Genomic DNA, 26,553 nt, shown 5'->3' on the forward strand with positions numbered 1-26,553 from the left:
TTTGTCAGAGGGCAAAAATATTTAGGTTGAGTTAATGAATGGTAGAGTTTTTGAGTGGAGAGTGTCCTTAAAATATTATGTAGATCTGTACTGTCAACAGATGCTAGCCACATGGCATTATTTATATTTAAACAAATTTAAAAATAAGATTAAAAATTCAGTTCCTCAGTTGCATTTGCCATATTTCAAAGATGTTTATTAGCTCCATGTAGCTATTGAATACTGCATTGTATGGTACAGATATAGAATATTTTCATTATCACCAAAAATTCTATTGAGCAAAACTAAAATTATACCCAGATATTCACAGAGAAGGCAACCAAGTCTCAAGGAAATAATATAACTTCCCCAAGATCACACAGCTGTGTTTTTAAAGAAAAAGAAAACGACACAAAGGAAGTAGTAACAGAGGCATTAACGAAACCCAGTAAGTTTGTGGGGCAGTCAAAGTAGGGTTTAAAAGTGCATACTTAGCTGTTAGCAGGGTTGAAGCTCTTGATGGTTGGTAAGATCTACCTGCCTGAATTTGGACATTAGCATTTTATGCAATGAATTGAAAGCAAAAAATCCTTTCAGCGAATGGCTGCCAGCTCCATAGTTTTAGCCACTGCCGTGCTTCCAGGTTATGTTTATCATTTTCATGTACAGGGCACCACTGTGAGATGTGATGGTTTATCTGACCCCAGAGAAATCAAGAAATCTTGTGGGGGTTATGGCTATATTTGAAAAGGTTGATTTTTAAATGCATCATGCAGACTGGCCGTGTTGTAAAAGGGATTCCTGCCATCAAATAATCAAAATGTAAACTCTCTTCTTACCTTGCAAAAGTCAAAGATAGTCCCTGCATCTTTATTATTTCGTTGAAATCCAAATATTATTTTTCCATTCTCTAACTTGTTTTCCTCACAGTGTGATCAACTATTGCCAAGGAAGGAAAGGTTAGATTTATCAGTCAAAGTTTGCTAAAGGCCCCCTAGGTAACTGAACCCTCAGGAGAAACAATCGTCATGTATTCTTTTTCTGTTGTTTCAGTATCTTCGTAGAGTCATTTCAATATGTTTGGTTCTGTAGCAGAGGTTCTGTGAAGTGCTTATCTTCCTCTGAGGTCCAGAAAGCCTGCGAGTCTGTGGGTAAAGATGGGTAAGGAGAAAGAGGGAAGGAGGCTAGATAGAGGCTCAGTGCTGAGATAAGGACAGTGTTCTAAAGCCTCCTGGGGGTGAGGCTGGGGTGCACAAACACCCATGACTAATCTAGACAGAAACTGAATAATCAAGGGGACGACCAGTGTGAAGTCATGTGGTCACCTCTCCCTCTAGAAATAAACATTGCCCTCAGTAAGTCTCCCCCCTGCCCCAGAAGAGCATTAGGAAGGTCTGGAGAGGGGGATTATTGGCAGAAATGGGAAAAGCAGGTTGAAGGGATTAGCCTGGATCAGAGAGACCAAGAAACCCAAGCCAGTAGATGGAAGGCAGACTTTTCATGGAAGTCTCCAAGCCCAAGTCAAGTTCTGGGACCACCAAGTACAAGTCAAAGAGTGCTCATTTAACCCCTTTGGGCCCCCACGGGAGTGGAGGAAGACTGGACAGAGAGGGAGAAGGGGCCATTGAAGGTACAGTATTTACTATGGGATTTAACTCCTCAAAGGCCTCCCAGTAGCTTCAGATCTGCTCAAGAATCCTTCATGTCCTGCTGGTTTGCAGCGAGTGGCTCACAGCTTCAAGGCCTCCTCTGCCAGATGGAGAACTATTTCAAACATCCTGCCTCTATTTTGTACTGTAGCGATGGAGACAGGAAACCTGACCCCGTTTTCAGGTTCTAAAGAGAAATTCTAAGTACCTGAAAGACTGAGGAACATGGTGGCTTTTATTTAAGATGTGGAGATACAGAGCACATACCTGGACTTGGGCCTGCAGCAGCACCGGATTGCACCAAGAGTTCCCTTTATTTTCTCTCGCATCTCTGTTCCTCCTTTTTTCTCTGCTGGATTAGCCATGGGGACTCCAAGTTCTTCATTGTGTGGTCCTGGTACCAAGATTCTCCTGGGAATTATAAAGCTATTCACCTGCTACATCGAGCACTTCTTATTTTTTCCCCAGCAACGTAAGTCATCCTTAAGAGGGGTCAGGGTGCTAGCTCTTAAATATATTTTAGTCATCCTTTTGTACATTAAATTCTCTTTCTTGGAGACTGCTCCTGACATGGTGTTCACCGTGCTCTCAGCTGGCCTCCTGAAGTTCTGCCCTGCCTTCCCCATCAGGTACAGTTCAGGAGCTGCCTACCTCAGGGTGATAGGTTATCTTCTAGTTGCTTTATTCCTTTCCCTTTTACATTTAGAGAGTATAATTGGAATACATAAACTTCTCTGTGACCACAGCTTTATTTGCAACCCACAGGTTTTGTTATGGCATGTTTTCATTATCATTCAATTAATAAAATTCTAATTCCCATTGCAACTTTATCTTTAACCTACATAATGATCAGAAGTATGTCTTTAATATCCAACTATTTGCTAAAATATTGGTTATATAGTTTTAAATTTCTTGCTTATTCGGAGTCTTGTTTTATAACCAGAATACAGTCAATTTTATAAATGTGCCACGTGCACCTAAAAATTTCTGCGGGATATATATATTCCATCATTGTTGGTACAGTGTTTTATATAAATTTAGGCTAAAGTTTTTAATGATGGTATTCAGATCTTCTATAATCTGCTGATTTATTGTTGTGGTTCTATGTTACTGATCTAGGTAATTCAGATTTTTCTATTTCTACTTAGATTTTTGGAATTTCCCTTCATATATTGCATTGAAGTTTAGATTTATAATATATTCCTTGTAAAGTAACAGTGGGTTTTATTATCCTGCATTATCGCCAGTGATACTTTTTGCTTTCAAATCTATGTTAACATTAAAAAATCTTCTTCAATTTTGCTTATTGTTGTTATGACATAATTGTTGAATCCTTTCATTTTGAATCTGACTCTTGTCTCTTGTAGGTGGCACAGAATTAGGTTTTTTGTTTGTTTCAATAATCCTTGTCATTTGAGTATTTACAGTTAATGTATTTTCTTACAGACCGTTTACTCCTTGTTTACTATTTGTCCCACCTTGTTATGTTCCTTTTGCTCTTCTTTCTTCCTTTGAGATTTCTTCAAATTCCGTTTTGCCTTGTATTAGCTTGTTATTTTTATATAAGTAGCAGTTACACATGTACCATGACTTATTAGCTCTTTTACTGCTTCTCAGGCAATGCTGAGATCTTAAATTTCTTTTACTATATTTTCCTCTTCCATTTGTTTTAATGCATTCTAATTTTTGATATATTTTATTACCCTTTTGTGTTGTTAGATTTTATTTAGGTTTATCCACTTATTTATCCTTTCTGTTATACATAATTCTTTATAAAGTCCTTATTTTCATCTGTGATAATCTTCCTTCTGCCTGCAGGTCTCCCTTTATAATTTAATTCAGTCAGTTCTGATGAGAAAATATTTTCTAAATTTTGTTTGTCTGCAGATTTCCTTATTGCATCTCTCCTTCCAAACAACAATTTCTCTGCCTCTAGAATTCCCAATGGGCAGCTCTTTTCTTTAGCACTTAAAAATGTTATTCCATTATTTTCTAGTATCCATTCAGTTTCGCTGAGAAGTAAACTGTAATCTTAATCCTATTGTTCCTTTGAAAGTAATCTCTCTCTTTTTCGTCGGGCTGCTTTTAAGATGTCATGTTTTTCTTTGCTGTTCATGAATTGTACTGTGGTGATCTTAGGTGTGGTTTTCTTTGTATTTGTTCTTGTTGCTTTTTTTTTAGTGCTTGTTGAATTTAAGGCTCCATATATTCCTTTTAGTTTTAGAGAACTCTCAGCTGTTAATATTTCTGAAATATTGTTTTCATCCCAATCTCTCTCTCCTTTTTTCTTTGGACTCCAGTTTACACATATAATAAAAATGTTTACTGTGGCCCATATGTCTCAAATGCGCGTATGTGTACTTTTTATTCTTTTCGTTTCCCGTGCTTTAGTCTTTATATTGTTACTACTCTCTATCTTCCAGTTCACTTACCTCTCTTTACCTGTGTCCAATCCACTACCGAGTTTTAAATTTCGTATAATTTTTAACTCTATCAGTTCAACTTCAATCAGTTTCTAGTTTCTAGTTGTCAAGTTAAATTCTTCACCTTGTCATCTATTTTCTTGAACTTGATAATATTTACCAAAATATGTATGAAATTTAATGTTTAGGTCATCTATGATTCTGATTCTGTTTTGTTTTTTATTCTAATTCTCCTTTTCTTGGTAGTCTTGGTGGTTCTTCAGTGAATACCAGACTTGGGATATGACAAGTTGTAGAGAATCTGAATGACATTACAGTTGCCCTTTGGACAACCTGGGTTTGAACTGCACAGATCCACTTATACATGGATTTTTTTTTCAATAAGTAATACAGTACTACATGAGCTGTGGTTGGTTGAATCCTCAGATTCAGAACCACAGATAAGAAGGGCCGACCATAAAGTTGTATGTGGATTTTTGACTGCACAGGGAATCAGCGGCTCTAAATACTACATTGTTCCAGGGTCAACTGTATTTTCTTGAGGAGAGAATTTCCTATTCTTAGGTAGGGGAAGATCACCTCAGTCACCTGGACCAACTTCATACTCATTTTCCTTCTTTATAAGGTTCAATGTAGATGTTGCATCAACCTTCCTAACACACAGACACACAGACAGACAGACACACACACACACACACACACGTATGTAGAGACTTCCAGTGTCCTAATTCGTATCATTAGTTTTCCATTGGGCCACAAATCTTTCATAGGTTCTGAACCCCAATTTTGTCTCTTCAGCATTATGAGCCAACTAAGTCTTTGCTTTGACTTCAGTTAGCTTTTGTTTGACTTCTTAGCATCTTGTCTTGTCTACCTTTTATACATGGAAAATACTGCAAGGGAACACTGTTGCTGAATGCAGCTCCGTTCTCTGAATCTTTACTCTCTCTGTGATTTTGGTCCTTAAAATTCTAGCTGCCTTGTTATTTCTCAATTCCAACTCTGGTTTCCTTAGTCCTATGACATTGTCCTACGTTCTACTGGCTTTTCTACCTCTTAGGAGCCACGTTTGGTTTCTCAGACTTTTGCTCTTCATCAGTAGTTTCTAAATGACTGGGCTAGAAACGCATGTGCAGAATATTGTTCTCACTTCAGTGAGTTTCTTTCTCTATTTTACTTTTCTAGGTCATGGTTACCTCAGTAGCTTTCTAACGCTCACAGTCAAATGTTGCTTATGATTTATCTGGCCTTTCTAGTATGTTTTCCTAAGGTAAACTGATATAGTTGGAAACAGAAGTTTGTACCCACCATTTAAAAAATTCTGTTTTGTCTTTCTATGAATTCTTTTTGTCCCATCTTCTGTCACTTTTTCCTACCCAAAATTCCCATTCTCACAGATAGATTATTTGAAGATTAAAAATTATTATTAGGCTAATACGTTAATTTTGAAAGGAATTAATTTTGCTTTGAACAAGAACACAGATTGGTGAATGGAATATGGAAGATTCCTTAAGACCTTTTTCATCTCTAAGAGTAGTATCCAACCATCAGTACCATCATAAGTTTGTCAACTATGGAAGAAAGCAGTCTTTATAAAATCAGCATTTTTTTTCTTTTTTTATTTTTTTGGGTGTCACCAGGACTTGCCTTAGACCACAACTCCTGGCAACACCAAATATAAATGAACCCTGTTACCCATGGGCGTTTACTTGGCTCTGCCACCCTAAGATTGGCCTCCTGGCTCCTTAACCCCAGGGGACTCTAAGCCCTGGGCCACATTCTTGAACCCAAGCCCTGCTCCTCTGTCAGTGGGCAGAATAGTCCTGATACCCCCTGGACCAGGGACTGGGCACATGGCCCACATCTGCCACCACACGGGTCAGGGCGAGAGGGAAGAGGGACCTTGACATTCTCTTCTGGTTTCCCTCTGGGGCTTGGAGTCAGATCCAGGCAAAGACCCCTCCCTTCCGTGTGGAGCTCCTGGCCCCTCATTTGCAGCGCCCAAAACCTGCCTCTGGGGAACCCCTCATTTTGCTCCTTTCTTTGGCTGAGGGTGCTCAGGAAGGAAGCACTGCTGAGACCCAGAATCCCAGGCCAGAAGATGCCCAACGAAGTAGGCTAGGCCAGCCCCAGGACATGATACCGGAACTCCCTCCTAAACAAGACTGAACTCATCACACAGATGGGGAAACTGAGGTCGAAGAGGGCAACGGCTTACTGGCGGAGCCTGGAGCAGAGTCTCTAATGGACACATTCCATGTTACCACCAAAACATGGGATTTCTAGAGTGCAGCTCAGCCCGTGCTGACCCCCCCTCTTAGCCTGGCCACCAAGGTCTCGCCTCCATAATCCCATCCCACGACACCCCCTTCCTGTGTCCCGCACAACAGCCGGATTAGACCCCTTGCCCTCAGGCTGTCGTTCACAGGGCTCCTTCTCTCCGAAGCTCCTTCTCCCACCTCTGCCTGCCCAAGTTCAACCAGCCTCTTTAGGGTCCGGCTCAATGCCAGCTCCTTCGTGAGCCACCCAGAGCCCTCATGCTCCTCTAACCTTCCGAGGTGCTTTTCCTCCACCCGCACACCCCGCACTCTGTTGTCCACGTGAGCTGTGGTTACGGTGTGTGAGCTTCCTGAAGCCGCAGACCACCTCCCCTCTGGGCCCCAGCACCTGGCGCAGTACCCAGCACTCAGTAGGTGCTCAGTAAAATCTCCTCCTCATCTGATGCCCTGCCGTGTCCTACCGATAACTGACAATAATGCCTATTGTTTACCGAGCATATACCATAAGCCCGGCTCTGGTACTGTCTCCCATCCTCATGTGATGGACCCAGGTCACAGAGGTTGTGTGACTTTCCTGAGGTCACAGCTCTGGAACTGGAACCCCACTGGTTCTTGTGCCTAAATGAGTCTCCTTTCCTTCCCACTCACCTCTTCTAGGTCAGACCACCATCATTTCCTCACCCTGTCCTGTCACTAAAGACTTCCCATGACTCCTTGTGGCCCACTAGACAAAATCTAAACCCCTGAGCATGGCATCGAAACTCTGTGACATCTGGCTTCCTCCCTCTTTGCAGCCTCTCCTCTAGTCTCTGAGCATCACCTCAGTTTCCAGCCTACTGTACCCTGATTTACTTGTAGGCTCTGCACATGCTTTGCCCTCTGCCTAGAACACCCTTCCCCTACTTTTCCTCCTGTGAACTCCTACACATCTCTCAACATCCAAGATCAAGGGTTACCTTCCATTCTAGTCAGATGAGACAAGCAGCAAACGAATTGGACACAAAATTGAGAGCTCTACGAGGGAAGGACCTGTGTCATCATAGTATCCCCAATGCTTAACCCATAATCAGTGCTCAGTCAACATTTGTTGAATGAATAAATGAATACTCTCTATATTCTTGTTGACTAAACAGAGAAATGGCAAAAGAATACAAGGCCACAGTATGCAGGGCTGGAGGTGGAAGGGAAGACACTGAGGCCAGGAAGGCCAAGGACGTGGTGGAGTAGAGTGACAAGTACTTCAGGGGCTGCTCTGCAGCAGAGCCACGCTCTTGGCAGAGGGAGTGTTTGTGAGAGACAGAGGAAGGAAAGTGATGGTGTGAGGGAGGCTCTGAAAGTATGTGTGTGTGTGCACGCACACGCGCATGTGAGAAGGCGGTGGGGATGTATGCGGGGGAGTGTGCTGCATTTGTGAATCAGTCTGTGAGAGCGGTGCTGAGGAAGTATGTGAAGGAGCGCGTGTACGTGGCTTGTGGGTCTGTGGCGGAGAGCCCATGCGTTCTATTTGTGCATGGGGGTCTGCGTGAGAAGGCGAGTGTGTGGGCCACGAAGGCTGTGCTGGAGGTTGTGCATGTCTGCGGGGCGAGGGGGTGGGGACAGTGATTGAGAAAGACAACAAGGAGGGGACACCTGAGGGGGGTGTGAGGGAGAAACCATAAGTGTGCGGGCGTGGAGGGTGTCGTGAGCACGTGCAGGAGGAGACGGTGTGACCGTGAGTGTGCACGACGTGGAGAGTAAGGTAGGATGTCAGGGCGCTGCTGAGGGTGTGGCTGCATGGCCTCGGCCACGGGCCGGGAGCCAGAGGTGGGGGCTGGCCCTGGGCCCAGGGTGGGGGGCTCTGACCAAGCAGAAGGTTCCTCAGAGTTCTCCCTGGAGCCACGGGCGCCAGATCACCACGTCCCCAGGTAGAGAGGTCGAGCAGGAGGCCCAGATGTGTGTGTGCGCCTCACATTTTGTCCACAGCAAAACCTCTGGGCATTTATTTGTCTTTGTCTGTGTCCGGGTGTGCACGCCTGTGCTTGTGTGCGTGCTGCCGGCTGTGTGTCTGTGCCTGTCTTTGTCTCTGTATGTATCTGGGCCTTTGTCTCAGTGTGTGTGGCGGTTGGTCTAGGCTTGCCCACAAGACTGTGTCTGGGGTTGTGTGTGTCTATGTGTATCTGTGCCTGTGGGGCACCGGGCGTCCTTGATCTGTGCATGTCTAGGTAGGGCTGCGAGCATCCCCCTGGACCGCCTGTTTGTATCTCTGTCTGTGTGGCCTTAGTGTGAGTGGGAGAACGTTGTGCTTTGGAGACTGTGGATCTAGGTCTCGGTGTATCTTTACACACTGTATCTCGGTGTGTGCTTGTGCATCTGCATGTGAGAGTCTGCCATGCGTTGTAGCATGGAAATGCTTATGTGTGTCTGTGGAAGGTGCGTTTGTGAGACCAAGGATCTCCGTGTGTCTCTGCCTGTGTGTATGTGTGTGTTGGGTGTGAGGGGTTTGTCACAGACTGGTGAGCAAGTTAATCTCAGACTCCGTGACACGTGGAATAAAATCACGCTCCCGTAATGGAAGAGAACCAACTCTTCACCCTGTGCCCTGGGGGAGCCAGTGGGGGCCAGGGCCAGGCTTAGGCCCCTATGCAGGGCCCCCTGTGGCCTCAGCACCCTACCCCCACCTCTCCTCTGCCACACCAGGCTCATTCTGCCTCCAGAGTGCCCCGGTGCCCACTGCTGGCTGGGCTAGGCTCCAGGACATGTGACGGAGCCTTAGAGGCCTGTCCTGGGCCCCCCAGCCCCACCCACTGCTGAGGAGGGCCCTGCCCCAGATGGGAGGGCAGGTGCAGGAAGGAATCTTTGGGCCCCTCCTCCTCCCGGAGGGGAGAGATGAGCTGCAGGCCCGACCTGGATCTTCCATCTCTCAGCAACAAGATTCCTGGTGAGCAGGCTGCGAGGCTTGGCAGGGCGCCTGCCGGAGACCCGCCCTCACCCGCCAGGACGCCTGGGTCCCCAGGGCCGGGCAGCAGCGGGTTCCCTGGGGAGCTAGGAGGGCCCCAGAACTTCAGGCTACAGCTGCCCGGGACTATGGGAAAGCCAGACCCTTCCAGGCTCCCACCCCCAACCACAGACGGCTCCTCAGGCCCCCAGGCAAACCTCCACCCTTCTTCTGGCCTCTCCCCAGCCTCGGCCTTTGCTTCAGAAAACAGACCAGCCACCCAGCACCACCCATCCCTACCTGAGCCTCAGCGCACACCCAGCCTGAGTTCAAGACCTCACCTCTGGGTTTGAGGGCTCTCAAGGCCAGGACTGTGCTGCTTATCTCAGAATGGGGCTTCTGAGGACAGGGCCATGTGTCCTGCAGCTGTGAAATCCCTCTTGGTCTTAGCACTCCTTCCTGACTGAGCAGTCAGGCACCAGGAGAGGATTTCAAACCCAAGGCTGGGGACACTGAGGCAGTGAAGCTCTCTGCCTGCCTACCGTTATGAATCAGAGGCCAAATCCAGTAGTCTAGACACACAAGTTCTTAATTCTGTCCAGCGGCAGTGGCTGCAACTTGTTCTTCCCCATAGGGGGTGCAATTTCGGGTGGGGGGAGGCATCAGTTGGAGGGAGAGGGGAATGGGCAGGTGGACCCCCCTCAACCCTCAGACTTGGATGAGCAGCCGGAGAGCAGGTTTGGTAAGAGATTAAGGTCGAGGAGAAGAGAACCCAGACGCTCCAAGATTTATGACCCTCATTCTTCTCCCTTAAATTCCCCTCCAAGCCCCCCAGCCCTAGCCTGGTCCCTCCAGGGTCATGCTGTGGCCCCAGGCCAATGTCAAGGCCTTAACCCATCCATCAGCTGTTGCCAGGGAGTTTCCACCCCAATGGGTCCCAAAGGGAGGAGATCAACTGACACTAGGGGCCCAGACTGACGGGGAAGGGGCATGGCCCTAAAGAGGTGGCCAACAGCCCCCTGCCCCCTCCCAGGATGTAGGGGCTCACAACCTCCAGGGCAGAAGCTAGGCTGGTGGGTGGGGTCCAGGAGGAGGTGACCTCCCAGCTCTGACACCACTCCCAGCCCCGCCCTTCCAACAGGCCAGGAGACCTGGGATCCCACGGGGCCCTACAGCTTACAGGGTGTGTGGCCTTGGGCCCTTGCTGCTCCTCTCCAGGCCTCAGCCTCCCCACCACACAATGCAGGAAGTGGTCTGGATACCCCAGGCATCCCCCCTTCAGCTCCGCTCCCTCAGTGCTAAGCCCTGCCCTCTCTCCAGTCCAGGGGTGTCACCTAGAATCTGGGCCAGATGGGGTGAGGCTTTGGCAGTTAACTGGAGGAGCCCCTGAAGCCACCCAAGTCAGAGCTGAAGAACGTATGGTGCTCACTCCTCCACCGCACATCCATTTTCCAGAAGAGTGAAACCGAGGCCCTGAGAGAAGGTCGGGGTCTGCGCCAAGTCCTGAGTGTTACTGGTGGGATGGTTAAGAGCACGGGCTCTGGGGACAGAAAGACTTAAGATTAAAATGTCAGCTGCAACAGAAACTTGTTACGTGAAGTCCCTTGCCTTCTCAGCCTCAGATTCCTCATCCATAAAATGGGCAATAGTGCCTCCCTCCTACGACTGCTGAGTTGAAATAAGAAAACGCATGTAAAGGGCTCAGCCAGTGTAGCAAACGCTTGGACAATGGTAACTATCATGACTGTGGGTAGTATTAACACAAAGCCAAGTGGCCGGGGGGAAGGGTAGGTGGGGCCCCGACCTGGCTCATCCTCCAGACCAGGAGGGCCAGCCGAATTCCTCAAAGCCCCCCAGCTGTCTCCCCTCTTCATTAAAGGCCTCTCATTAGTGAGCCTGGGCACCTGCCCCCCCACACGTAATAAGCCTCATTAGTATCTTAGCCCCAAGCTCTGAGCCCAGAGTCTGTGCATGTGCACACGCGTGAGGGTGGGGGGCTGCGACAGGCCACCAGCCAGGAGACAGCATCCCCGCCAACCACACCCCCTGCCTGTCATCAGCAGGGCCCGTCACCACCCAGCTTGTCACCTGCCTGCCTCGCACCCGCACCACCTGTCACCCACCCAGCTCGTCACCCACCCAGCCCATCACCTGCACCACCTGTCACCCACCCAGCTTGTCACCCACCCAGCCCATCACCTGTACCACCTGTCACCTACCCAGCCTGTCACCGGAGCTGCCTGACAGGCCTCTGGGTGAGGGACAGGAGATGGGGAGGAGAAGACCACAGGGGTGTGGAGCTGGGGGCCCCAGAGACCCTGTAAGACCCCCACTTCAGCTCAGTATCCTGCAGCATCGCCATGGCAACGTCTCAGCCGCAACCACTTTCCCAAACATCCCCCCCGCCCTCCAGGCCCTGCTCTTAGCTGAGCTGAGGCTGAGAAGAGCCTTGACTGACAGCAGAATGGGACAGGAAGGAGCTGCTCATCAGCTGGCTGGCCTTGGCCATCCCTGCCCTCTCTGGACTTGGTTACTCCATCTGCAAAATGGAGGGGCTGGAACTGGGGAGGCCCCTGTACAGCGGGTCATCCCTTCCCAGCCTGGATTTGCTGAGCCAGTGGCCAGTTAACCTGTGAAGGCTGGTGGGGGCGGGGTACAAAAGGACAGGGGGTTCTGGGTTCTTCCACACTCCTTTGCCCTGGCCCAGCTCACACAGGCTGGGCCTCTGGCCCAAACTCACATAGCAAAAGAGGAGGAGCAGGCTGGAAGGCAGAGGGGCTCTGCCACAGGACTGCCAGCTGGAGATGATGCCACAGTGGGTGACCCAAGGCTGAGTGGGCCCCCACCTCCAAGCTGCATTATTTATAAAACCCAGAGCTCCTAGCCGAGCAACAGCTGCGGTGCCGCCCCTCCAGGGGGCACAGGCAGCGGTGGAAGGGTGGTGCCTCCCCGGGGGAGCCCCCTGGGGTCCCGGGCTCCCTCCACAGCTGGCTGGGGCAGGGGCTGAGGTGGGAAAGGGGCGGCTGCGCCATCCTTCCCCTCCCAGCCCCCTCTCCTCTCCTCTCCTCCAGGCAGGCAGCGATAGGATTACTTCTGCATGACTGCCCGCTCCACAAGGTTCCAGAGACCCTCCTGCCTGCAGCAATCTTTAAAATTCCTGTAGCCCGGCCTCTCTCCCTTTCTCCCCACAGTGAATGCTCCAGCTTCTACCGCAGCGTGCCCGCGGCCGCCACCACCACCGGCGAGCTGGCCGGGGCCCCAGGTCCCCGGAGCCACAGGCAAAGGTAGACCCATCCTCGGGGTGTCCCTCGGAACCCTCTGAGGCCCAGGCCCTGGCCCATCCCCTCCGGCCCCTGGTGCCCGTCCAGCCCCACAGGGCAAGGCTCAAGCTGGGGTCGGGCCTGCCAGCTGCGCCAAGGAGGACGGGCACATACGTGCAAACACACCTGGTGGGTCCTGGCGTGCCTGGCCACATCCTCTGCTGCCAAAACCTGGATGTCCCCACCTCTGCTCTAACCGCCCCCTCCCTAACCTCACTAATCCTTGCTACCCCTGGGGTGGGCAGACACCTGGGCCAGGCCAGCGCCTGTGGCTCCCCAGGGCACAAGAAGCAGGCAAGAGATCGATCCACTGAATTTTTTAAGGCTCTAATGGAGCCTGCCTCCCCAGACTTGGGGCCTGGGACACAGGCGATCTCTCAGGGACCCCTCCCTCAGCATTGCAGTTGCTTCCTCTTTCAGCTCTAGGGGGTCGGGGCACCTTTCTAGGAGCCTTTCCCCCAACAAGAGAAGAGGCACGAGGGGCCCCTGGGAAAGAGATGGGATTGGGGGGCTGTGAGCAATACCCAGAGGCCCCCCCCAGTCTCCCCAGCCCTAATGCAGGCAGAAGCAGCTCAGCCTCTAAATCACTCCCCTCACGCTGCCCTCTGAGGCGGATTCTGTGCATCTGTAATTAGGGGGTGGAACAGATGGTGGAGATTCCATTTAAAATCATGCATCTAGTAAAGTAACCTTCACTGTTGGAACTGACTCCCAGGGAGACCAAGCCCCAAGCCCGGATCTGGGGGTGGGGTGGGGTGGGAGGGGAAGCATATCAAGCCAGCACCTTCTCCATCTTTTTTTCCTGAAGCTCCAGACCCAATGTCCCCCTCAGGTGAGCCCAAGAAGAGGGGGATTTGGCAAGCACCTGAGAATGTGCAGGCTGGGGGTAAATCCCTCTGCCCAGACCCCCCCACCCCCACCCATACACGACAGAGTCAGGGCATGGCTGGGTACTCAGAGTTCTTGGCTGACACACCAGGATGACCAGGTGCCAAGAGCCCCCAAAGAGGCCCCAAACCCCCAAAGCCCAGGCCAGGGTGCCCAGAGCACAGGGTCTTGGGTGGGGCAGCTTTGAACCAGATGTACAGCCTCACTGTCCAGGAATGAAAGGCCTGGGGCAATGAGGGGGGGTGGAGATGCCTCCCCAGGCAGAGGAGGCTCTGGGAAGTGGGGGAGGACCAGGCAGCCGAGAATGAGAGAGAGCACGGAAGAGTGGGCCAGTGTGTCTGCAAGGCTGAGGCTATCTGGGGGGAGTTTGGGGGAGGGAGGCTGGGGAGGACAAGGTGGGGTGGGGGAGCGGTGATGGAGAGCGCTGAGGAGGGAGGCTGTGCTGGAACGTGTGATGGTGGGAGTGCGGCTGCAGGGTGAGGTGTGGGCGCAGGGCGGAGCTGCTCTGAGGGGTGACTGGGCTGGGGCCCTGTGTGTCTGTGTATGAGTGCGGGACTGGTGTTTGGAGAGGGGTGGGGGCTGTCCCTGGGCCCTTGGATGGCTGAGGAAAGTACTGGAGCTGCAGCTTGCTGGGGAACACACAGAGGACTGCTTGTTTGCGGAGGTGCTGGGATCTGGGGGGGGGGGGTGTGCGTGTGCGGGATGCACATGCACGTGCACGGCCTGGAAGGTACGAGAAGCTGAGGGGACATTACTGTTCAAAGATGCACCGTGTCTGTGTGTTTGAGGTAAATGGTGTGGCTACAGGGGTGTCCTCCTCTGCGTGGGTGTTGAGGCGGTGTGTGTACGTGTATGTTGTGGGGAGAGTTTGGAAAGGTGTAGGGGGCTGTATCGGTGTGTCTGGGGACGTGATGAGCTGCAGCGGAGGGAAACGCTGGGGCCGTCGGGAGAGTCTGTGGGTGTCTGGTTAGGTGCTGGGACTCTGAGAACCTGGGTGTGTGGAAGGTATTAGGGCTACAGTAGGGTCCTGGGTGTATCTGGGGAGGTGCTGGGACTGGAGGAAGAGTTGATCTGTTTCAGGATGTGGTAGAAGCCTTGTGTGTGTGTTGGGGTGTCTGGGGGTATATTGGGGGTCATAAACATCTGGGTTTTGGTTAAGTACTAGGGCTGTAATATGTGTTTGGGTGGGTAGGCATGTGGTGGTTGTGTGTTTGGGGGCGTGCTGGGGCTGTGTGTTTAGGGGTGCTGGAGCTGTGAGTGGGGAAGTGGTTGTGTATTTAGGAGGTACAAGGGGCTGGAGTTGGGCCCCTGTGCCCAGACAGGTGATGGGGCTGCGGGGTGAGGGCGGGTGCCCCTCTGAGGAGGTGAAGGGCAGAGTCCTGGCCTTTGCTCGGGCCCACCTGGGGGCTGCCCGCTAGAGCCCCTCTGCCGGTGGTGCCCGCCCACCCCCAGACCCCACGTCCGGGTGTCGAGACAGGCAGTCCATCTGTCTCTTCCTGTGCCCAGGCCGAAGGAGCAGTGCCGCCTCCTCGCTCCCTGGGGGGGCGGCAGCAGATCCCAGCCCACCCATCTGCCTTCAGATGGTCGAGGCAGGAGCCTCCACAAAGCTGCCTGGGGGGCATCCCTGTGTTTGAAGAGGCACGGGCTGGGGGGTGGGGGGAACTGCACAGCAAACAGTCCTCGTGGAGGCTGCTTTGAAAACCACTGACGCCAGGAGAGACCAAGAGGGAGGACAGGGGCGGGTTTGTCTGTCCTCGTACGTCGTGTGGGTCAGCGCCCAACTGTGTGCCTTGGAGCCCCTTCGCATGTGTTCATGCCGGTGGCCTCTGTTCACCCAGCATCCTTGCCTTGGAAAACAGCCCTCCAACCCAGGCTACGAGCTCACAGCCTCACACAGCTACCCCCTCATCCATGCACCCTGCCTACACTACACTCACACGCAAACATCTCCCACACCTTCACATCTGCAGAACACTGCACCCTGGTACACATGCTCCTCAGCCCCAGAGTCCCAGTCCTTCACATGTGTACGCCCATGACACACACCCGCACACTGCAAAGCCAGGTACAGCCACATGCACCTGTCACATATGCATGCCTCCACACAGACATACCCGACAAGTAGCTGTCACACCCACACCCACACACTCCACACACCTTGGGGAGTGGATCTTCCTGTCACACCCATATCCCACCTCATATGCACTCAGTCTCTCTCATACACATTGTAACAGACACTCATCATCCCTTATACCTGTACATACGTGCACATGTTTGTACACGTGCATACCCACTCTCACCAGCTCTCAGCTCTTTCACACCAGCCAGTTTCTCTGTGTCCAGGCCAGGCCCTGCAGGAAGGCTGCCACCGGCTGAAAGTGTCTCCTGCCTCCCTGCCCTGCCAGCTAGGTCAGAGTGGGGGGCATACGCCCCCACCATGGCTCCCTGGGAACCCTGATCTTCTCCTCCAGAGAGAAAGAGTCCTCTCTCTGCTCTGGGGTGTCTGCCACTGTTGTGTGAGAGTGTGACTGTGTATGTGTGTGTATCAACATGTTCTGAGAAGCCACGATGAGGCCTGTGTGTCACTGCCTGTATGGGTAAGAAAGCATAGGGACAGGTTCACCGGTTATGTTTGTGAGATTCAAGATGAGTGTGAGAGCAGAGACATGTATGCCACAAAATGTGTATTTGTGAGTGTGTGTGAGGCCAGGCCCCTGTGGACAGGCGTGAGTATGGGGGGGTGCACTTACACAAGGAGACACACAGTGAGTGTGAGTGGGGAGTGAGTGGGAAGTATTCTGGGATATTTTCTGAGACAAGGGGTATGTACATTTGTGAGTAGGGGTCAGGGCTAGGAGAGGCACCCTCCGCAACTCCCTCCCCCTACAAAGAGATCAGGGGAAAGGGGTCTCTGGGATCTGGGGGGAGTGTGTGTGTGTGTGTGTGTGTGTGTGTGTGTGTGTGTGTGTGTCTTCCTCTCTCTCTTTCTCCCTGACCTCTTTAGCAGCTGGAAACTGAGCCGGGGGTGGAAGGAATGGAGACTTGGCTGGCCTGGGGGTTTGGGGAGGGAAGCAGGAGAAAACACCTTCCAGATTCTCATCAAATCCTTGTTTGTGGTTTGTAGCCTTCAGTCTCTCCTCTCTCTTTCTCTCAGTCTGGGTTTCCCCCTTTCTTTATCTCTTCCTGCCCCTCCCTCTCTACCCTGTATCTCTCCTTCTCCCATCTCAGTCACCTTGTCTCCCCCCTTGGATCTCCCTGTCTCCAAGTCTCTGTCTCTGCCTGTCTGTTACTCTCTCCCCAGGCCCTTCCATTTTTCTGACTCCTGTCTCTGCCAGCACCTCTGTATGTCCGTCTCTCCCAGTCCTGGTCCATCTGTCTGTCTCTCTCCGTCTGCCTGTGCGTGGGTGTCTCTGTCCATCTGCTCCGCCACCCATCTGTCTGGTTGTCTGTGCTAGTCCTTCTAAGGGTGCCCACTCGCTCACCAAGACACCCTCCCCCAGGTCAGCAAAGGCCTCTCCTGTCTCAGGGGGCGGGGAGGGGGTGCAGAGCTGCAGCTTCTGGAAGCTTCAGTAGCAGCTGGCTGAGCTGGGAGTTCGGGGCCAGCCAGCTGCAGAAGTGGCCCCTCCCCTGGGCTCCCAAGCCAAGGACCTCAGAGCAGAGAGAGGAGAAAGCAGGGCCTCACTGCAGCTGAGTCTGTGTGTGCGCACGTAGGGGGAGGCAGGGGGCCTCACTATGCCTTCACTTCACCGTTCCCCCCAAAGCCAGGCCCTGTAGGAGAGGAAGCTTCAGTGCCCACCTCCCTCATCCCCTCACCAATGGAAGAGATGCTGGGGATCCAGGAGGGAAGGACTGGGGGATGCCAGGCCTTGGACGAAGCCATAGCTTCCTGTCAGATGGGTGGGAGGGGGGCTCCTTCCCTCCTCCCTCCCAGGCAGTCCCTGGGGATCCCTCCAGTGCTGGTCCCAGCTCCGGACATGAGGGGCCCCATAGGCAGTTCTCACCAGCTCCCACAGGGACCATTCCTACCTCCCAGCTGCCCCAGAGCCTCTGACCCACAGGGATAAGGCGGAGGGGGGTGGATCACAAGGGTGTCTCCTCCCTCCCCAAATGGAGGTTGGCTCTGGACATCTGGAGTTCGTGGCCCTGTCTACACCCTGGCCATCCTGAGAGGCCCCAGGCAGTCCACCTACCATTGCCAGCCCGGCACCACACACACACACACACACACTGCACCCCAGCACTCGTGGCCCACCACCGCCACTCCCTGGCCCAGCAATTCTGAGGGCTCAAGAGGAGCCCTACCGCGGAGACCTGCACCCTACACTGACTGGTGGCAGCCTCCAGCAGGGCCCCCGGCACAAAGCCAGCAGCTGGAGAAAGTACCCCCCAACACTTCCCAGGAGGCTCTGTTCCTCCCTCTCTAAGAAGAGCTCACAGTCCAAATCCCACAATAGATGGGGAAACTGAGGAAGGGATGGGATGACACAGTCAGTCATTCTTCCTGAGACCCTGGGGTGGGATCATAAATAAGGAATAGGGAATGAAAAGGACGCCGCAGGGGCAGAATCTGGCTCCTTCCTGACCTGCCGCGGGCAAAGTCCATGTTGGCTGCACAGCCCTGCACAGCCCTACCGCTGGGCCAGGGCCAGGGGCTGGCTCCCTCCCTCTAGAGCTCTCCTTGCCCCTGGCTGGGCCCCCTCCCTCTCCTCACTTCTGAGCAGCCCTCCCTACCCTCTCCCTCCCAGCTCTGGCTCTCTCATCCTCAGCTCTTGGAAGCCTGACTCACTGTTTCCCCTCCTCTCTCCCCTCCCTCCCTCTCCCCCAGCAGCAGTGCCTCCCCCTCCCCTGGGGGGGCTCTGGCCACAAGGGTGCCCGCCTGCTCCTCTCCTCAAGCTCTGGCCCCCTCCGCACCCAGGAGGCCCCCTGCAGCTGTTCCAGCTCTCTAACTACAGAGAGGTGGACGGAAAGAGTCTAGGTCCCAGGCAAGCAAGGGGAGGGGGCCCCTCTAGACTGGATTTCCTCCTGTCAAACAAGGTGGGGGGCATCCAACCGGATGACACCCCTGGTGTCTCTAACAGTCCTAATGTTCCCCGCTTTTAAAAGCCCGGTGCCTCCTGACAGAGCGCCCACAACCTGTGGGGTGCTGTACCTGCCTCAGGCTCCGCCCCCAGGTCCAAAGAAGAGGTCGGCTCTGTTCCCAGACATTTGGGGAGTGGGGAGACGCTGCCCTGGGGCAGGAGCATTAGTCAAGTGACCCCTGGAATCCCCCTGTCTCCCCGTTCTCCCTCCTCCTGTGGGAGAGCTTCCTTCTCTCTCTCTCCCACCTGTCCTCCTCCCTTTTCCCAGAGACGTTTGCTTGTCTCTCCTTCAGATACTATCCTAGCAGCAATTGATCTTGGGTGAGAGGCTCTCAGTGCCCGCTCATTTTGGGCTGTGGGGTGGGGAGTGGCACATGCCTAGGCCTTCTTGGTCCCCTGGATGCCATCTCCAGGGGCTGTGATCCTGGCTCTTCTCCTTGACCGTTTTCTCTCTCACCCCCTCATCACTGGCTTCTGTCACCATCTTTTCCTCTTTCCACCTCAAGTTGGGCTCTCTGGGTCTCTTTCCTCCCCACCTCCCCCTGCTCTCTCCCTGGGGGGCCCATCTGCTGACATTAGCAACAATGTTACTGTTGCTCCCCCCCTTCAGTTCCCAGCTCCACCCCATCCTGGCTTCCCCCTCCCCGGCTCTGTCCCAAGAGACCCAGGGGACCCAGAGGCAGAGCTGGGCTCCATCCCATAATGGTGAGTCTGCTTGACCTCACTAATCACACCAGAAGTGCCTGGGCATCTGGTATGAAGGCATGGCACCCTGTGGTCTTGGGTGGCTGGCCTGAGGCACAGAGCTCTGTATTCCACAAACCAAAAAAAAAAAAAAAAAAGAAGTTGACTTGGGGTGGGGCAGAGCAGAGAAGAGGGGAAGTGAGGGGGATCAGGTTTGCCTGGAGGAAGCCCCTGTCCAATGGGGAACAGAGGCAAGAGGAGGTAGTGGCTCGAGCCAGCGCTCCAGGCTGATTGAGAACAAGCAATGTCCCTCTTGGGCTCTGCCGGTCCAGATCAGCCCCCCCTAAAAAAAAGGTCTTCTGCCAGGGACAGTTTGCCCTCCAAGCCTCCAGCACAGCCACACCAAGCAGGTAAAGATCCCGCGTCTCTGTCTCTTAATCTCCTTTAGAATCCAAATCCATCCTCCCTACAGTACACCTCCACTTAGCTCAGCAGGGGGTTCCATAAGCCTCCCTGCCCCAATCTAACCAGTTGGAATGGGAGGGGACAAAGCCCCCCAGCTCCCAAGCCCCCTCACCAAAGGCCCCATCAAGGGCTGGGAAGCAATGCAAAACAATCCTGGAACCCATGCACCTTCAAACCGAGAAGCAACCCTGTCCATCCACAGCACCTGGGGGTGCTGGGGCTCCCTGCCCCCACGACCCTGTTCCAGACCCCCCAGCCCAGCAACCATAATAAACAGCAAGCTCTTTTTCTTTATGACACCAAATTCCTCCAAGCCGAACAGCTCCTTCCATCACTACCTCAGCCATAGATCACATTAAAAACTCACAGAGGGCAACTTAAACACATCACATTTGTTTCTCTCTATATTATTTCAATAGTAACGGCATTAAAAATGGATTTTACTACAGAAAATAAATATCAACACGTGGGCTGGGAGCCCAGGCAGGGGGAGAGAGCCCACCAGGAGAAGGTCCCTGAGGGCTTGGGCACAGCTTAGGCACTGACCAAGGAGGTGGCTGAGAGGACAGACTACACCTGGGCTGGGGTGGGGTGTGGGGGGAATGCCTGGGGAGGGGGCAATGCCCGCCCACCTGGGCACCTGCCCCAAAGCCAGACCAAGAGGGACAAGAGTCACTGGTTTGAACTGGACCCCCAAAGCTCATGCCCTCACTGATCTTTGCAACCTCTGGAGGGTAGGAGCTCTGGGGCAAGAAGTTCACTAGTCTCTAGAGGTTATTCCAACTATTGACACAGCAGAAGAAAAAAATGAATTCAACTTACTATCCAGTTTGATTTTCCATTACTATAAAAATATACATCTGCTCAAAGGAGGGAGATGGCAAGCTGCAGGCACATGCCACCTGGGGGGTCCCCCTGCAGCTCACCACCACAACCCAGCCTGCCCCTCCAGGCGGCAGGGGTGGGGGCTGTGTGTGGGTGGGGGACGGACCAACTAGTAATCTGTCACCTACAGCCCCAGCTCACACAGCTACACACACCGGACCACACGGAACAGGAACAAGCCAACAGTAGCAACACCCCAAATGCTCCTGGCAGGACTCTGCCCAGGCCCGGGCGCATGCCCCCGCCCCGCCGGCGGCAGCAGCGGACGAAATGTGGCCACCCTGACCCGGAGGCAAACTTGTCCTCACACCCTGAGCTCTGCCCAGGGAACTGGGGCCAAGTCCCGCCTGACACCAACTGGTCCAGCGGGAAACGCCTGCCCAGCCAGACAGGCACAGGCCCCCCAAGGGTCCCTCCTTGTGCTCAGGGGCCAGGCTGGTGCAGCCTGGCCCTACCTCCCAGGGTGACGCCTGGGCCCAAATTCAGCTGGCCCTGCCAGTCAGGCACTGGAGCAGAACGGAGGGCACCAGGCTCAGCCCCGCCCAGCCCCAGGGCCCCCAAGCTAGGAGGGAGGGGGGACTCCCCACCTCTCCACATCTGGCCCTGGCCCCCAGGGTCTGTGGTAGAGAATTCCCGCCCCCGCTTCTCTCTCTCTCCCTCCTCCCTCTCAGTGCCCGCTGCCCGTCTCAGGGACGGCCCCAGCTCCCGCCTCCGGCCAGCAAGGCCCACATCCTTCCTCCCTCAGCTGGCCCCTTCACCTGGCAGGAGGCTGGGGGGTCAGGCTGCTGGGGAACCCCTCCAGCTCCCATCAGTCTTCATCCCCAGCCCCCAAACTCTGGGTTGCTGTCCCTTTTCCTGTAGAACAGGAAACAAGGTTATTTCCTAGACTCAGAGCCAGCCCTCTGCCCCTCTGGCTCTGCCTGGGGACCAGGACCCAGCAGGGGAATGTGCCCTTAGCCAGAAAGCAGAGGGATTCTGCAATTCACCCCCAGCTACCGGCCCAGGGGGCTGACAGCTGTCACTCAGCACCCCACCCCCTGGGGAAGAGGGGGCCAATTCAATCAGAGCCTCAGAGGAAACGCATTGATAGGCGATTATTTATTTATGCAAAAGTGAGCCGACTTTGTTCACCAGGTAACCGGGCACGCGGCCCAACCCCTACGGCCCTGGCCGCCCCCAAATCCCTCCTCCGCCCCACACCCGCTCCGGGTCATTTGGTCCCCGCCTCTCAACTCCCAGAGCACCAGCAGAACCTTGGGATTTGGGGGTTGAAGGGGAGGGGCTCCTCCCTCCGCAGTCTCCCCCTTTCCCAGGGCCGTTCCTAAAATCCAGCCTTGTTCTCCGGTCCCACGGTCCCCCCCTTCACCCACCCCCGCCACACACTCAGCAAGCTGGAGAGCAAATTGCAGTTTTAAATCCAAAGGCGGAAGGAGGGGGAAGGAGGAGGGGGCGCGCGGCAGCGCGGGGCGCGCACCTCGCCCCCGAGCCGGGGGAGCCGCGGGGCGGCCAGGAAACCCGGGAACCCCCCCTCCCCGCGCCCCCTTCTCGTCCACCTCCTCCTCCCCCTTCCCGGCGCTGCCTGCCAGGCTTCGAGCCGAGCCCAGCCGAGCCTCGGGCCCCGGTGGAAACAAAGACCGATCGCACCGCGGGCACCGCAGCCACGGGGTCCGGCGGACCGGACCCGGGCGCGCGGAGGGGGCGCAGAGCACCCCCGGTGCGCTGCACAAAAGAGCCCGGCCGGCCGGTCCCCAGCGGGGGTCTAGGGCTGGGGAGGAGGCGCCACTCACCGGAGTGCTGGGCTGCCGGCTCCGTTGGTCCGAGCCAGGCAAGGGGCTTTGGGGGGCGTCTGTCTTCCGGCCGCGGCAGCGACGCGGGCGCTCGGCAGCTTCGCCGCTCACCCTAAAATCGAGATCATATTTCCCTTTGAGTCCTAACACTATGATAATATCATCTCAGTTATGGTATAAAGCAGGTAACTGATTTGAGAAGGGTACTGAGTTTGAGGACATATTGACTGATTCATTCTACAAATACTTTACTAAGCGACTATGCTAAGGGCCTGGGATCCCATGAAACAAAATGCCAGCAGAAGTGAATCTCTTTAATGAAACAAAGTATGTGGAAGACAAATCATTAAATGCTTACTTACAGTAAAGCATGCAATGTATCCTGAAATAGGATATATAAATGACTATATGTCCAGGGCTTGCCCCAAGAGCAAGTCTTCTCTAAATGGATTCTTTTCTTTTCTCTTTCTTTACCTTGTCTTCCCCACTTATACCTCTACTCTCTGCTTCAGTGAAAGACATTTCTCCTTTCCACTTCTAGCTGAAAAAAAAACAAGTCTCAGGTGTCAATTTACTATGTAACTGTGGGTCCCTCTCTGTATTACAAAACAAGACTCAGGAGACAGTGAGTCCTGATATCATGACCTCCAAAAGGGTCACAAGGGATCTCTGAAAATTTCAATAGTTTTAGTGTCTTTTCTACATCTTTTCCAATGATTCAGGTATGGAGGTTTCTGTATCTTGGGCCTAGAATTCCTTCTACTGAGTGGTGAGTCGATGTGGTTTTAGTGCTTATATCCTATAAGTTCTTTTAATTAGTGTCTTATAGCCTCCCAAAGTGTTTATATATATATATATGACTGGCCACCATTTAAAATGAAAAAAATAATTTACATTGCTACTTATCCTCATTGAGTTGCCCATTTAAGAAGCAGAACTACTCTGTCAGAGTATCCACTTTTGTAATACTTTAGCCATAGTATTTTAACATATATAGTAGTTCTCAATATTTACAGTGTATTGGAAGCACCATAGTAGTCAGGGTACTCCAGAGAAACAGAACCAATAGGAGATATATAATAAATATAATGTAATATATGTAATTGCTTTAACATATGTAATTGATATTAAACATATTAAATATTAAATATATTGTATATGAAATATAAGCTAGGAAATCCAGGGGTGTAGTTTTCAGAACTGACGTAAGCCACAGTCAGAGGGCAGGGGATCAGATCAAACACTCAGGCAGAGAGAGCAAATTCTCCTTTCCTCTGACTTTTTATTCTTTTGGGGCCCTCGAGATTGGATGAGGCCCACCTACACTGGGGAGGGAAATCTGCTTTACTCCATCTACCAATTCAAATGCTAATCTCATCTGGGAACAGACCCACCCAGAAATAATGTTTAGCAAAATATCTGTGTATCTCAGCATATAGTTGAATTGACACTTAAATATTAACCATTACATTCTGCAAACCTTAAAATATACCAATGCCTCAGTCCAACCCCCAGAAATTCATATTTAATTGGTATAAATTACAGGCTGGGCTTTAAGATTATCAAAAGCTCCCCAGGAGATTTTAATGAATCACCAAAAGTTAAGAACCATTAACATCATAGAACATTTCTTTCTTGATGAGAAATCAAAATGCTTCTCACTTTTAGCGTTGATGCCCTGGGAGAGATATTATTTACCTCTGTAAGGTGCCTTCAGAGTATCCCACTGTACCCCATGTAGTCAGTATTTACAAACAGGCCACTGCAAACATGTGCCTCCAAGTCTGGTAAAAGTCAATCCAAATATTTTTCCCCAATATGGTAGTAGATGGGTAGAATTTCTTTTATGATCACCACGTTGTATGGTAGGCATAATTATTCCCATGTAGAGGGTGAACTGAGATTCAGAGAAAAATAGGGGTGCATATTGCCACAAAGCTAGCAAATGTAAAAAATTAGGAAAAGGTCAAGTTTTCTGATCCGAGTTAAATAAGTAGTAGGTATCATTATTTTATTTATTCCACAGATACTACTGTCAGGGGTGAGTAGAATAAAAGCAAATGAATAAAAATGTAGTCAGCCTATGAACGGGAAGATTAGCTAGCATCCTTCACACAAAAGACCTGATACGTATTCGGCCACTAGAGAGGTTTAGTCAGCTGTATTTACAGTCCCATAAATGGAAAGAACCATCATGACAAAAGGAAATTCTATGAATCCAGGAAAAAACACATCAAATTAAATAAATAATTCACAGGCAGAGTGAAGATTACAGAGTTGGCTCTGATAACAAAGTATCTAAAATAAGTGGTGATGTGTTTCTCCAACCACACAGGCTGCCAGTCCAGGTGCAAAGGAAAATAAATAAAACTATTATAGATCTAGTAAGAGTTAAACAGACAATAAAAACCAACAATGGCTATGAATTTTAAGTTGGTGATTCTTTGAACAATCTTCAAAAGATTTCATTTGCTCTGTTAACGCAATGTCAAGTCCATTTTAGAAATAAAAGAACATTTTTCTGCTTGCTAGAGTTTAGACATAAATCCTCAAACTGTATTAAATCAAGATGCTTCTAGAATCAAAGCGCTAAAGATCATCAAGGATTATTAAAGAACTATAGTCACTCCCTCATTTTACAGGTGAGAAAACCAAGGTAGTAAATGACTGTGTGATGGCCTTAAAGTCCACATGATTCCCATCAGTGGCCAAAACAAGATTAGAATGCAGGTCTCCCATTTCCTCTTCACTTAATTATTCATCATTCTTTAGTCATTTTGAGCACAACTAGTGCACTGCTGTTTGAAACCTGACCTTTCCAATGGCAGTCAAAATGCCATACTTTAATAGTGCTTCCATTGTCTTTGACCAGAATATGAAATAACTGGCAATCATGTTCTGAGCTTCTTTCCAGATGAATTATATGTTAAGCTCTATTTCAATATTGATTTGTAATATACTTTAAAGCATGTTGATCTTCCTCTGGTCTCTTCTTACAGTTCTGAGCTACATGAACGCTAGAGTTCCTAAAATTTGTGATTTTCTGAATGGCCATCTCTACTATGTCCACCAACCCAACAACAGTCACTGCTTGTTGCTAGACAGAAAAGAAAAAGTTAATAAATTTACAAGTGAAATCCTGTGTTCGTTTTTTTTAATGAAAAACAGAAACCTATTTGATTTAGAATCTAAACCCTAGAAGCATACACAGGGCTTAAAGAAATGTATGATTCTTCTATGGAATACTGGAGATTCTTGTTTAATCAATGGAAGCACATCGTTAGTTTACTCAGGTCCCTAAAAAGGCGGAGGACCTCACTGAAAAGAAACAAGTGACTATCTTAGTTAATGTAAATAGAAATGCATTTCCAGCTTATTTATGGTTGTTCATTTCTATACCATACAGTGGTCTGTTTCTCAGGACATCAGTATAAAAGGCAAATTGATAGGTGAGAAGGGTAAGTGGTATAATAAAAAAGTTAAAAGCATGGGCTACATGACATGGACAAGTTACTCAGCCTTTCTAATCTTCCATAGGCACATCTATAAAACAGGGAATAAAACATATTACAAAGAGATATGCTTCTCCTCCCACCATGCTTTGGCCTTCACATGTTTGGGAGGCATAGGAGATCCAGTGCCTTTCCCCTCTATCCTATTCTTGGAAGAGGAATTGTTAATGTTATTGGTCAGTAACCAGAACATCCATGGAGCAATGGGTAGAATTATTACATTTGAAAGGGACAAACGTGTCACATGGTTCTGTCCCAGTAGCTCAGCTTATGATTCACAGAATAAGGCATGTTAGCTTAAGCTTGTCCCATGACCTAGTCAGCTGTGATTTGGGGGCAAGAGAGAGAGAGAAGGAAAGCCTCAATTAGAATTCCAAAATGAAGGAACAGCGGCTAGCTCACTAGTAATAAGTAATACTTTGGTCTTTTCTGGTTATCGTTTCTTGTGTATGGATCCCTTGGCAGGAAACTTAACCACCCACTTCAGAGGTCTGTTATGAAGTCCGATATGGTATAAAAAGTGCACAGTGCAGTGCCTCATATGCAATAAGCTGTCAAAGAATATTATCTAGATGACCTTGGATTTGCACTTAAATGTTTGTTATTAAATCAGTTTGCATGGGACTAGTATCCAGAGCCTCAGGATAAAGTAGATTCATGTGAGTTAATAAATGAAAAGCTCTCTGAAAT

General features: G+C 51.2%; 1 long non-coding RNA gene across 1 annotated transcript; it reads right to left on the reverse strand.

Annotated features, from left to right (window-relative positions):
• Nucleotides 1-469: 469 nt before the first annotated feature.
• On the reverse strand, nucleotides 470-22,385 carry LOC309960022. Its single transcript, XR_014326113.1, has 3 exons — nucleotides 22,352-22,385; nucleotides 1,896-2,039; nucleotides 470-918 (listed from the first exon to the last, which is right to left on the reverse strand). It is a non-coding gene; the product is annotated as an uncharacterized lncRNA (long non-coding RNA).
• Between the last annotated feature and the right edge of the window lie 4,168 nt (nucleotides 22,386-26,553).

Source organism: Leucopleurus acutus, assembly GCF_964270905.1.
Source record: "Leucopleurus acutus genome assembly, chromosome: 3".
NCBI classification, from domain to species: Eukaryota; Metazoa; Chordata; class Mammalia; order Artiodactyla; family Delphinidae; genus Leucopleurus; species Leucopleurus acutus.